This window comes from Microcaecilia unicolor, unplaced genomic scaffold (genome assembly GCF_901765095.1).
Source record: "Microcaecilia unicolor unplaced genomic scaffold, aMicUni1.1, whole genome shotgun sequence".
NCBI classification, from domain to species: Eukaryota; Metazoa; Chordata; class Amphibia; order Gymnophiona; family Siphonopidae; genus Microcaecilia; species Microcaecilia unicolor.
In genome coordinates, this window is record NW_021963486.1 from 462899 (window position 1) to 477242 (window position 14344).

Sequence of the window (14344 nt, forward strand, 5' to 3'; positions counted from 1 at the left end):
CCTTATGTAGTCCCAGTGCTGGTAATATCCTATATAATAATTCTCACCTCTAACATTCTATGCGTCTGCCTGCCTGTGTCCGTAACTTTCTTCACAGATGGGCTCCGAAGCCCTAGCTGATGTCAATAGGCCCATTATGACACGTCCTTTATAATAATTCTCACCTCCAACGTTCTATGCGTCTGCCTGCCTGTGTCCGTAACTTTCTTCACAGGTGGGCTATGAAGCCCGGAGGGTTGGCAGCGGGAAGGGGGGCTCGAGAGGGTCGCAGCAGAGGGGTCCAGGGGTCAGGAACTCCGAGAAGGGGTCAGGAAATCGGAGGAAGGGGGGTCTGCAAATTGTAGGAAGGGGCAGGGAGGTGGGGTCTGGAACTCGGAGAGAGGGAGTGGGGGTCTGCAAATCGGAGGGAGGCAGGGAGGTGGGGTCTGGAACTCGGAGCGCGGGAGGGGTCTGGAACTTGGAGGGGGTCTGGAATTCGGAGGGGGGGAGGGAGGGGGGTCTGGAACTGGGGGGGAGGGAGGGAGGGAGGGGGGTTTGGAACTTGGAGGAGGGGACGAGAGGGGAGGAGGGGGGAATGCACCACCTGTACAAAAACTTTAAAAAAAAAAAACGGGGGGACGACCCTGGAAGTCGGAGGTAGGGAGGGGGGTCGACGACCCTTGAACACGGAGGAAGGGGGACACTGGAACTGGGTGAGAGGGAGGGGCCCCAGGCACACACACTCTCTCTCACAGACACACTCGCACCCAGTCTCACTCTCTCTGTCACACACACACATTCGCAGATTCACTCTCTCTCTCTCTCTCACACACAGTCACTCTCACACACACTCTCTCAAACATACACACTCCGAAGAAAACCTTGCTAGCGCCCGTTTCATTTGTGTCAGAAACGGGCCTTTTTTTACTAGTTTAATATAAAGAACTAATATTAGTTCTTTATATTAAATATTTCCAGCACTGGGACTGCATAAGGCCTTCATAAGTGCACCTCCACCAACACTGCATTGACTTGTGGTTCCATACTGAGAGAAGCACCAAGTATATACCCCTAATATTATGGAAAACTTATGGATGTTCCATCTTTAATAAGTACCAACACTGGAATAGATACTTGATTAGAACCAAACCGCATTAGCTTAGTTTTATCAGAGGTGGTAAACTGACCACTTTCTAATCTCATCAATCGCATTAGTAATAGCAGCAAAAGAAGCTGCCAAGTTACTACTAACAGGAATTAAAAGAAAAATGCATCAGCATAAGAATACATTGTTTCTCCCAATTCTAGAGTAACCAAACCTCATGAACTCATATAAATATTATAAAAAAGAGAATAGGTAACCCCTGAGGGACACCATATGGGGTTTCCAAAAAGAAGAGGAAAATCCATTTTGAGAACTTGATATCGCCTATTTCTTAAGAATCCTTTAAAACAAATTAATAATTTAGACGTAGCCTTTTTTACTTCAAGATAAAAGGCAGCACATTGTTGAAACGCCAAAGTATAAACAGCTCTTTGTTTACACCAGAGTCTCCGAGCTTGCTGCTTAATGATAAGGAATCCTACACGATATCAAGGGTATGCACGTGGAGCTGGGGTCTTTTAAGAAGAACCCTTGATACAGAGCATCCTACAAAATTGTATTCCAGATTTTGGCTTGTTTGTCAGGGGAACGAAGTCCTGGGGGAAAATGTGAGCATCGTTCAGCGACAGAGTCAATACTAATCTTATGAGGTGATGTGTCAAACAGCAAATAAAAAATGACTGCCTACTGAAGCTGCCCGAAGTAACACAGTAGATGATGGCAGATAAAGGGAAATGGGACTCGATATACTGCCTTTCTGTGGTATTTTGCAACGACATTCAAAGCGGTTTACATATATTCAGGTACTTATTTTGTACCAGGGGCAATGGGAGGGTTAAGTGACTTTCCCAGAGTCACAAGGAGCTGCAGTGGGAATCTAACCCAGTTCCCAGAATCAGAGTCCACTGCACTAACCACTAGGCTACTCCTCCACTAGCAACAGTCCATGTAGAAGCCTGCCCTTGCAGATCAGCAACGCGGCCATGCAGGCTTCTGTTTCTGTGAGTCTGACGTCCTGCACATACGTGCAGGACGTCAGACTCACAGAAACAGAAGGCTGCGCGGCTGCGTTGCTGATCTGCAAGGGCAGGCTTCTACATGGAATGTTGCTCGTGGAATAGCAACATTCTATGTAGAATCTCAAATAGTAGCAACATTCCATCTAGAATCTCCAATAGTAGCAACATTCCATGTAGAATCTACAAATAGTTTCAACATTCCATGTAGAACCTCAAATAGGGAACGGGAACTGGGACTTGATATACCGCCTTTCTGTGGTATTTTGCAACTACATTCAAAGTGGTTTACATATATACAGGTACTTACTTTGTACCAGGGGCAATGGAGGGTTAGGTGACTTGCCCAGAGTCACAAGGAGCTGCAGTGGGAATTGAACCCAGTTCCCAAGAATCAAAGTCCGTTGCACTAACCACTAGGCTACTCCTCCCTATATAGTCCATCCACTCTGCCAAACAAGATAAACACATAGCTAACTCCTTAAGAATTTATAGGCCAACTCATGTGCTGAGATCATCAGATAAATTATTGCTTGGCATTCCATCTTTCCATCAGATTAGATTAAATAAATATCTTCCATTGTCCTGACGTAAGACTACATCTATAGTAGATAATGACAAGCTTGTCCCTGTCCCATCCTCTCCCCACGGGCTCTGTCCTCATCTGCACAAACTTCAAATATTTATGAGCTTATATTTAAATCTGTTTATTACAGTATAAAAGCGAACAATATTATGTACAACTGTTTATAAATCACAAACAGAAAACAATAACAACTGAAATAAACCCCAACACACCCTGCCCTCTACCCTTCCAACCCCAATATCTGACTTCTACTACCTCAAGAAACTCTAATCCACTCTGTTAAAATGTTCAGGGGGACAAAATACAACCTACTCTGTATGCCATAGCAGAGAAGAAATATGCCCTATGAAGTACTGTTATGATTTTTTAATCTGTGGATGAATAAGTCATCAACAATTTCATGATTCAGTCTAGCTCTCCTGTCTTCCAGTCCTTCCTGCAATAGAAAATGTCCTCTCAGCGATTTTGTTTGTTTTTCCAAAAAAATCAAAACATCGTCTGCATCACTCAAACTTAAATAACTGTCTAACTCATTAACAACAGCCTTCAAAAGAGATATAAAAATAGTAACATAACATAACATAGTAGGTGATAGCAGAAAAAGACCTGTACGGTCCATCCAGTCTGCCCAACAACGTAAACTCATATGTGCTACTTTATATGTATACCTGACCTTGATTTGTATCTGCCATTTTAGGGCACAGACCGTAGAAGTCTGCCCAGTACTAGCCCCGCCTCCCAACCACCGGTGCTGCCACCCAATCTCTGCTAAACTTCTGAGGATCCATCCCTTCTGAACAGGATTCCTTTATGTTTATCCCACGCATTTCTGAATTCCATTACCGTTTTCATCTCCACCACCTCCCGCGGGAGGGCATTCCAAGTAACCACCACTCTCTCCATGAAAAAATACTTCCTGACATTTTTCTTGAGTCTGCCCCACCTTCAATCTCATTTCATGTCCTCTAGTTCTACCACCTTCCCAGTTTGTAGAACTGTCCCATTACATCCTCCAGGTTTACAGAGAATTCATTAAGTTTCTCCGACTCGTCAGCTTCGAATACCATTATCGGCACTGGTATCACTCCTAAATCTTCCTCGGTGAAGACCGAAACAAATAATTCATTTAATCTCTTCGCTATGGCTTTGTCTTCCCTGTTCGCCCTTTTTACTCCTCGGTCATCTAGCAGTCCAACCAATTCTTTTGCCGGCTTCCTGCTTTTAATATACCTAAAAAAATGTTTACTATGTGTTTTTGCCTCCAACGCAATTTTTTTTCGAAGTCCTTCTTTGCCTTCCTTATCAGCGCTTTGCATTTGACTTGACATTCCTTATGCCATTTATTATTTTCAATCGGTTCCTTCTTCCATTTTCTGAAGGATTTTCTTTTAGCTCTAATAGCTTCCGTCACCTCACTTTTTAACCATGCCGGCTGTCATTTGGTCTTCCATCCTCTTTTTTTAATACGAGGAATATATTTGGCCTGGGCTTCTAGGATGCTGTTTTTGAACAGCATCCACGCCTGATGTAAATTTTTGACCCTCGCAGTCACTCCTCTAAGTTTTACATAGTAACATAGTAGATGACAGCAGAAAAAGACCTGCACGGTCCATCCAGTCTGCCCAAGAAGATAATTCATATGTGCTACTTTTTTATTTGTACTGTCCTCTTCAGTGCACAGACCGTATAAGTCTGACCAGCCCTATCCCCGCCTCCCAACCACCTACCCCGCCTCCCAACCACCAGCTCTGGCACAGACCGTATAAGTCTGCCCAGCACCGGCTCTGGCACAGACCTTATAAGTCTGACCAGCACTATCCCCGCCTCCCAACCACCAGCCCCGGCACAGACCGTATATGTCTGCCCACACTAGCCCCGCCTCCCAACCACCAGCTCTGCCACCCATTCTAGGCTAAGCTCCTGAGGATCCCTTTCTTCTGCACAGGATTCCTTTATGTTTATCCCACGCATGTTTGAATTCCGTTACCGTTTTCATCTCCACCACCTCCCGTGGGAGGGCATTCCAAGCATCCACTACTCTCTCCGTGAAAAAATACTTCCTGACATTTTTCTTGAGTCTGCCCCCCTTCAATCTCATTTCATGCCCTCTCGTTCTACCGCCTTCCCATCTCTGGAAAAGGTTTGTTTGCGGATTAATACCTTTCAAATATTTGAACGTCTGTATCATATCACCCCTGTTCCTCCTTTCCTCCAGGGTATACATGTTCAGGTCCGCAAGTCTCTCCTCATACGTCTTGTAACGCAAATCCCATACCATCCTCGTAGCTTTTCTTTGCACCGCTTCAATTCTTTTTACATCCTTAGCAAGATACGGCCTCCAAAACTGAACACAATACTCCAGGTGGGGCCTCACCAACGACTTGTGCAGGGGCATCAACACCTCTTTTCTTCTGCTGGTCACACCTCTCTCTATACAGCCTAGTAACCTTCTAGCTACGGCCACCGCCTTGTCACACTGTTTCATCGCCTTCAGATCCTCAGTTACTATCACCCCAAGATCCCTCTCCCCCATCTATACCTAGCAGACTCTCACCGCCTAACACATACGCCTCTCTTGGATTTCTACTCCCTAAGTGCATCACTTTGCATTTCTTCGCATTGAATTTTAATTGCCAAACCTTAGACCATTCTTCTAGCTTTTTCAGATCCTTTTTCATGTTTTCCACTCCCTCCGGGGTGTCCACTGTGTTACAAATCTTAGTATCATCCGCAAATAGGCAAACATTACCTTCTAACCCTTCGGCAATGTCACTCACAAATATATTGAACAGAATCGGCCCCAGCACCGATCCCTGAGGCACTCCACTACTCACCTTTCCCTCCTCCGAGCGAACTCCATTCACCACCACCCTCTGGCGCCTATCCGTCAACCAGTTCCTAATCCAGTTCACCACTTTGGGTCCTATCTTCAGCCCATCCAGTTTATTTAAGAGCCTCCTGTGGGGAACCGTGTCAAAAGCCTTGCTGAAATCTAAGTAGATTACGTCTATAGCACGTCCACGGTTCAATTCTCCGGTCACCCAATCAAAGAATTCAATGAGATTCGTTTGGCACGATTTCCCTTTGGTAAAACCATGTTGTCTCGGATCTTGCAACTCATTTTCTTCCAGGAAATTCACTATCCTTTCCTTCAGCATCACTTCCATTACTTTTCCAATAATCGAAGTGAGGCTTACCGGCCTGTAGTTTCCAGCATCTTCCCTATCACCACTTTTGTGAAGAGGGACCACCTCCGCCGTTCTCCAATCCCTCGGAACCTCTCCCATTTCTAAGGATTTATTAAACAAATCTTTAAGAGGACCCGCCAGAACCTCTCTGAGCTCCCTCAATATCCTGGGGTGGATCCCGTCCGGTCCCATGGCTTTGTCCACCTTTAGTTTTTCTAGTTGTTGATACACACTCTCTTCTGTGAACGGCGCTATATCCACTCCATTCTCAAATGAACTTTTGCCAGTCCATCGTGGTCCTTCTCCCGGATTCTCTTCAGTAAAAACAGAACAAAAGTATCTATTTAGCAAATTTGCCTTTTCTTCATCATTATCTACATAGCGGTTTGCAGTATCTTTTAGTCTCACAATTCCCTTTTTAGTCACTCTCCTTTCACTAATATACCTGAAGAAATTTTTGTCACCCCTCCTTACCTTTCTAGCCATTTGTTCTTCCGCTTGCGCTTTCGCCAGACGTACCTCTCTCTTGGCTTCTTTCAGTTTCCTCCGGTATTCCTCCCCGTGTTCCTCGTCTTGAGTTTTTTTGTATTTCTGGAATGCGAACTCTTTAGCCTTTATTTTCTCAGCCACTTTCTTGGAGAACCATAGCGGTTTCCTTTTTCTCTTGCTTTTATTTACTTTCCTTACATAAAGGTTTGTGGCCCTATTTATAGCTTCTTTCAGCCTGGACCACTGTCCTTCCACTTCTCGTACGTCCTCCCAGCCCATCAGCTCCCTCCTTAGGTATTCCCCCATTTTACTAAAGTCAGCACGCTTGAAATCCAGGACTTTGAGTTTTGAGTGGCAACCCTCCTCTTCAGCCGTCATATCAAACCAAACCGTTTGATGGTCACTGCCGCCCAGGTGGGCACCCACTTGGACATTTGACACGCTATCCACATTTGTGAGCACCAGATCCAGCGTCGCTCCCTCCCTCGTGGGTTCCATGACCATTTGTCTGAGCAATTTGTCTGTTTTCTTTTCACCATTCTTCTCATTTTATCATAGTCTCCTTTTTTAAAGTTAAATGCTAACGTATTTGATTTCCTATGTATACTTACTTCAAAGCTAATATCAAATCCGATCATATTATGATGACTGTTATCAAGCGGCCCCAGCACCATTACCTCCCGCACCAGATCATGCGCTCCACTAAGGACTGGGTCTAGAATTGTTCCTTCTCTCGTTGGCTCCTGTACCAGCTGCTCCATAAAGGAGCTGTCCTTGATTTCATCAAGGAAATTTACCTCCCTAGCATGTCCCGATGTTACATTTACCCAGTCAATATCGGGGTAATTGAAATCACCCATTATTATTGTGTTGCCCAGTTTGTTTGTGTCCCTAATTTCCTTTAACATTTCTGCATCCATCTGTTCATCCTGGCCAGGCGGACGGTAGTACACTCCTATCACTATCCTTTTCCCCTTTACACATGGAATTTCAATCCACAGTTATTCTAAGATCTATTTGATTCAAGGCTCTCGTTAATATGCAATGCTACCCCTCCACCAATTCGATCCACCCTATCACTACGAAATAATTTGTACCCCGGTATGACATTGTCCCACTGGTTATCCTCCTTCCACCAGGTCTCAGAGATGCCTAGTATATCTAATTTTTCATTTAGTGCAATATATTCTAACTCTTCCATCGTATTTCTTAGGCTCCTGGCATTCGCATATAGACATTTCAAACTATGTTTGTTGTTCCTATTTACATCATGCTCAGTACTTGACAGTATTAATTTGCAATCTTTTCTCTGAGTCAGCAAGTCTCTCCTCATACGTCTTGTAACACAAAACCCATACCATTTTTTGTAGCTTTTCTTTGCACCGTTTCAATTCTTCTTACATCCTTAGCAAGATACAGCCTCCAAAACTGAACACAATACTCCAGGTGGGGCCTCACCAACGACTTTTAGAGGGGCATCAACACCTCCTTTCTTCTGCTGGTCACACCTCTCTCTATATACAGCCTAGTGACCTTCTGGCTACAGCCACCGCCTTGTCACACTGTTTTGTCACATTCAGATCCTCAGATACTATCACCCCAAAGTAGCTCTCTCTTCCCCCCGTATTTTACACAGAAACCTTCTTTAGGTGATTCTCATCTTCAAAGTCCTGTTTGGAGATATGTAAGCCAGAAAGGGTAGCGCTGCTCTTTACGACTAGCATTAACCACTGCTACCGGAGGAATAAGACAAGCTCTTTCAACTTATCCATCGTAATTTCTACACCCATGTAGTAATTTCTGTTGCATATACAGTCAAATTAAGTGGGGGTTTTATCATAAAGAGAGATGCTAGGCCCTCGCTCCTTTGCTAGCAAAATGTTTCTTCCACATGTTCTGTCATTTCCTCTGTAATATTCTGTATCAGAAGGGAATGGATATAATGTTTTGTTTGCAGATGAATAAAGTCATCTGTCTGCCTAAGAGTCTATGATCATAACAGCACTACATAGGGAAATACTTTCCCTTCATCATGCATTACACCTCTCCAAACCCTTCTTTTTCCATTCTCTACAGGTTTTACTAGCCATAACGTTAACACTACCCTAGAAAGAAAGTAATTCCATAGTGTATGTTTGTTCTTACATAGCCATTCCCAGACCATTCTAAGAGTTTTCCCTAATCAGCTCTGTCGTATGGGTGCTGATATATCCTGAGAATGCAACATAAAACTGGCGATGAACAGTTGAATTTTTGTCCTTTCATTAGTTGTACCTTTTAGCCAATCATTGATCTTTCAGAGGTAACATGCTAGATCTAAATCTGGCAGAGCCAACCCTCCTCTCTTACAGGTGTGTATTAAAAAGAATTCTGTTTTTCTGGCTGACAGACGTCCAAATCCCCTGAAGCAGAGGCCTTTTTGCACTCTGTTTTCTCTCTCTTATCGGTATCTCTGGTAGTGCTTTACTACTGCTAACAGTTTAGTCCCTTCTAGTGAACCACATTCTTTGGTGAGGAGGAGGTCATTCTGTCTCTGTGCATTTTCTCTCTAGATTTTAATCTATGTGCTATGGTTGTTGATTAAAGATGCTACTTTGTGTCTATTGCAATGATAGATTTGTGATCACTGAATCAGAATATATTTGTGTGTATGGATGCCCGTTATCTGCCCATTCCTACTGTATGGGTTCATTTCTTTCTCACTTCACTATATAGTATGCATTTGCTCTAGAAGCAATGAACCTAAAAAAGTGACACAGTATTTTGTCTCTCTCTCAGTGACTCGACTTTGCTATTTCTCTCCGACTATTGAAGGTCGCTTGCTAATAGAGCCACTAAGCCTGGAGATTTTTGAAGCTCATTTTTCTCACAGAGACAAAACAGTGCTGCCCGTCTCTCCCTTACATCCCTATGTTCTCCTTGTATGCCTTCTCTCTTTACCACCTTTTAGACTTCAGTTAAGTCACTTTCTGAAGCTAGCACTTTTTTTTATCAACTTTGCCTCAATCTCAGAGATAAAATAATGCTCGAGTGATCATGTATTGTTTCCTGCTGAGCTGCTGCTGACATCATCAGCCAAGGGATTTAGCACAAGTGAGGTCAGCCATGGATTCAGCACAAGTGAGGCAGGGATAGGCTTGTTTAAGTGTCTGTCAAAAAATACTTTCACTATGATAAGGGAAGTGGCTTGTACTTTTTACAAGTGAGGCAGGGATAGGCTTGTTTAAGTGTCTGTCAAAAAACACTTTCACTATGATAAGGGAAGTGACTTGTACTTTTTTCTTCTCCTCCTCCCAAAGAGGCTTTGTCATTTCTAGCCCCATAGATAGACGTATGGAAATAATACGCCTCTAAGCAGCAGCGAAAAACATCCCCGCTGTTCAAAAATACACAGTATAGAATGTCCACTCCCACTAGAGGTCCCCACGGCCACAGCAAGACGTTTCCTCCACATGCAACACATCTATATAGAGCTTTGCACATGGAGGAATGTCCATTGCTGTTCAAGGACGTCTATCAGGCAAGAATCAAGCTAATCCCCCCAAGGAAACCCAGCTCACGATACTCCTGTGAAAAGGCAGAGGAGGCATCTTTGCAAAAGTCACCACTACCTACCTCCTAGAAATGTCTCCATAAGAGCCTGGAGACACATCAGAGACACCCTGGCAATGTAAGTGTCCAGTATTGCACCCCCAGATCACAGCACCGTTCAAGTACAATCACTAGACATGGGCAGGGTACATGCACTGAGGTCCCTTTCCTGTTGCAGTACATGTAATAGCTCCCTCATCAATCCAATGTCTTACTGTAGTTCCTCATTCAAGAGTAAACATGGTTGTAAAACAAAATGCTGAAATCTGAATGAACACTACATCCAATGCCCAGAAAGTATGGGGACCACCCCTTCTACCACCTATGCAGAGCTATGAGGGACCGCACAGACCCGCACCCTTTCCCTGGTCTCACCTACATAGTGATGAGAACATTGGCAGCTCACTAAAGTACATGCAGATGCCCAAAGGAACACCAGCTGTACCCTGCTGCCCATTCCCACATCCCTGAAATACTGCACATGCTGCACAGAAAGGCCGCCATGCCACTCTCTGTCCCTATGTCCACTTCAGCTCACATATCATCTGTGCTTGATTCCCCCCCCCCCCCCCCAAATCTGCCTGTTGCCATCTATCACAGCCTATGTGAGGAGCATTGCATAACTTGGTTTCAAAAACAATAATGTATGTGAAGGCAAGAAGGCCTATCACCTGAACCCTGGTCTACAAACTTGTGTTTTACAGGTGGTATGGCATCCACCGGGAGCTGGAGTCCCTGAGGCGTTGGTACCGGCATGTTCGGAGGGACAAACCAGCACTGATCCGGTGCTTGTGGCAGCATCTCCAGGACCCATGTAAGTATCACAAACAGAGCACCCCTATAACCCCTCTGTCCCAGATCAAGGGCTAAGAATGCAGCTACCCTCCTGAGAGTGTGCCCACAATTCCCATATGACCTCTGCGATGGGCCAGGTTATGAAGCATGCAGCAGGCCATGAAGATCTTGGCAACCTTTTCTAGGCTACAGAGGAGCTCTCCTCCGGACCGATTCTTTAGCTGGCCAAAGGTGAACCCTATGATGTCACGTGTGGTCCGATGTCTGTTGTTGTAGTCCTCCTCTGCCGCAGTTTGGGGGATGTAGTAATGGGGTCATGAGCCAAGTCCGTTGTGGGTATTCTCTGTCACCTGTGGGGAGAAGCAGAATGAGAGACATGGGTGTGTATTGGCTAGTCTAGGTACATTGGGGGGTGGGGATTGTGGGTTGTGGAGTCATGTGGAGGGAGGGAGGGAGTGCTGGGGTTTGTGGAAGGAGGGGGTATGGGGTAGGACGATCCCTGTTGCACTTACCTAGGAGCCAGCTGCTGGTCAATCTCAGTCAAACCTGTGGTAGATTCCAGAATGCTCTAGTATGTAGGCATCATGGGTGGAACCTGGGTATTGGGCACACACGTCCACAGTCTTCCCTTGGGTGTCACACACAACTTGCATATTCACATAGAATGGAATGCTTTTCTATTCTTATAGGTGGTCTCTCGTGCCCAGGGTGGTCTGAGTGTGATGTGTATGCAGTCGTTGACGCCTGTGACCGAGAGGAAGCGAGCTATGCTGTAGAACTGACCCATGTTGCTTTGCAGGGCCTGGGGGGTAGCGGGGAAGGAAGGCATCAAGGAACTGGGTGAGGCAGTTTGAAATGACATGCTAGGTCAGACCCGCATTCACAGCTAGGACAGACTGGAAGCCACCAGTGGCCAGAAAAGCAAGGCAGGTGGTGAACTTCAGATGGACAGGGATGGGATTGTTCCTACGGGTGCTGGAATGCAGGAGGGGTTGGAGCTGGTCACACAGGTGCTGGATAGCAGCCATGTCAAAGTGGTACCTATTGACACACTGCTGGTCAGTAAGGTCCAGGAAATGGGTATGGGGCCAGAAAACATGTGGGTATCTCCTGCAGGGCCTACCCTCCAAACTCTCCTCCTCCTCCACCATGTCAGCCACCAGTGCATTCAGTGAATCAATATCCCACCTAACCCCAGACACACTACTGTGCACACCTCTACATACCTAGTGAAACCCAGAACCAACAAGCACCAGCCAGCACTCAGTCTCCCATCGCCAGCACACAGTCCTTACACACAGCAGAAGCAAACACTCACTCTCCCACCACTCACAAACAAAGCAGTCACACACAGCAGCAACAGCAAACACTCTCTCACCAACAGCAAACACTTGTGCCACACCCATTAACATTCACTGTTCCAGTAGCAACCAACAGTCCTCACACACACACAGCAGAAGTACACAGGACAAACAAAGCAATAAGTACATAAGTATTGCCATACTGGGAAAGACCACAGGTCCGTCAAGCCCAGCATCCTGTTTCCAACAGTGACCAATCCAGGTCACAAATACATGGCAAGATCCCAAAAAAGTTCAATACATTTTATGATGCTTATCCCAGAAACAAGCAGTGGATTTTCCCCAAGTCAATTAAATAATGGTCTATTTCCTTTAGGAAGCTGTCCAGACCATTTTAAACCCCGCTAAGCTAACCGCCTTTACCACATTCTCTGGCAACAAATTCCAGAGTTTAATTACACGTTGAGTGAAGAAATATTTTCTCCCATTCGTTTTAAAATTTACTACATTGTAGCTTCATCGCATGCCCCCTAGTCCTAGTATTTTTGGAAAGCGTAAACAGACGCTTCACATCTACCCATTCAACTCCCTCTATCATATCTCCCCTCAGCCGCCTTTTCTCCAAGCTGAAGAGCCCTAGGATAGACAGAAGCTAAACAAGTAAGGGGGTATAATGGGAGGTTTGTGGGCTGGGGGAAACTGAGGGAGGGGGGAAGGAGGCAGGATACAGAGGAAGGGGGGTGGTTGTGGCTGAGGAGGTGAGACACAGAGAATGTAAGGGTGACAAGGTTCAGATTTGGGCAAACAAACGATAACACAGCCGTCAACAACTGTTTCTCAATAACCAATGCTCCTGGCTCTCCACTCTCCAACTACACAAAATCGCAAAGGGGTCAAAAGCCAAGCTGGCGCTTACCCTAACCGCTTTTAAAGCAGGTCTAATTAGGGACGTTTTTGTTCCCGCCAGCAGGAAATCATTTTGTAATCCATTATGGGCTGGAGATGTTCATTCCATAAGACTGGCCAAGACATGCTCACATCACGACCCCCGAATGTGCCTTCTGGAGACGTTCTGATCTAGACATGCTTGCAGTTTAGAACTTTTTTGTTTGTTTGATTATACACTTTGGATGTATTTTGCCGAGAAATATGTCCAACTGCCTTTTGTGTAATTTTTTGGACATTTTTCTGTTTCAAAAACGAGCCCCATAGTTCCATAAAAGTCAATCATAAAACTAGGAAAATAATTTGATTGCCTTTCATACATACATATATATATATAATACATATATACATACATACATATATATAACAGGCAAATAAGTGTCAATTAAGTGTTGAAAATGATGCCAGGAACAATGGATGAATCTGTTGCAGCAACAGTAAGATACTTGAGTAACTGGGCACGTGACAGATAGAAAGACGTTGAAGATGGTAGGAGTCTGATTAGCAGACAAGACTCTTTGTTGCCACATTGTGACAAAATAGTGGGTTTCTAAGCCTGAATTGTATTTCTCCTAATTGGTCAGCAGATGGCGATTGTTTTGTGTTTTAAAGCTGTTACAGAAGACTTTACTACTACTACTACGACTACTACTGAACATTTCTAAAGCGCTACTAGGGTTACGCAGCGCTGTACAGTTCTCTTTTCCAGTTTAATGTAACCAGTATATACAATTTAAATATTTATTTACCTGGCCCCTGGGAGCTGTGGGGAGGCTCCAGGTGGTCAGGGGGGTGTCAGTCGCGGAATCGCGCATCCAGCGCGAACCATGTCATTCCGGATTGCCCCTGGTGAAGAGGGAAGCCGGAGATGGAAAATGGGAAAAGCCCCAGGCTCCCTGAGGCTTGTAGGAGCCTGGGGAACGCTGAAAGTGAGGGTACGAAGTCAAAAGACTCACTGACATCATCAGTAACGTCGGCGGCGCATGCACAGTGCACCGTTTGAGTCCAATGGCTCCGGTGTTGAAATGGAGCATTGGGGACCACTGCACCACCAATGTTTCATTAAAAATATTAAAAGGGGGCTTGTTGTGACCTGTGGAAGGGTCAAATTATAAAAAATAAGATGGCGGCCGAAATCGGAGGTTGTGCGTAATTGCGCATGCGCGAGGCACAAACCAGTGGCGGATATTATTTAAACTTGGCCCAGAGACTGCTGGGAAATGGAGGGGGGTTATTGGAGGCGTTCTTGGTTGCTGTAATCCAAAACGGCGCAAATTTTGGCGCAGGTGCAGTACAGTTACAGGAGACCTGCACTGACACCTGGAAATCTAAAAAGTATAAAAATACAT

The 14344-nt window shown here is 45.1% G+C and overlaps 1 protein-coding gene across 1 annotated transcript in view; it reads right to left on the minus strand.

Moving 5' to 3' along the window:
• The window catches only part of LOC115459349 (gastrula zinc finger protein XlCGF26.1-like), a 32705-nt gene that overhangs the window by 11899 nt on the left and 6462 nt on the right, over nt 1-14344 (minus strand). The gene's annotated exons all lie outside the window — the stretch shown is intronic.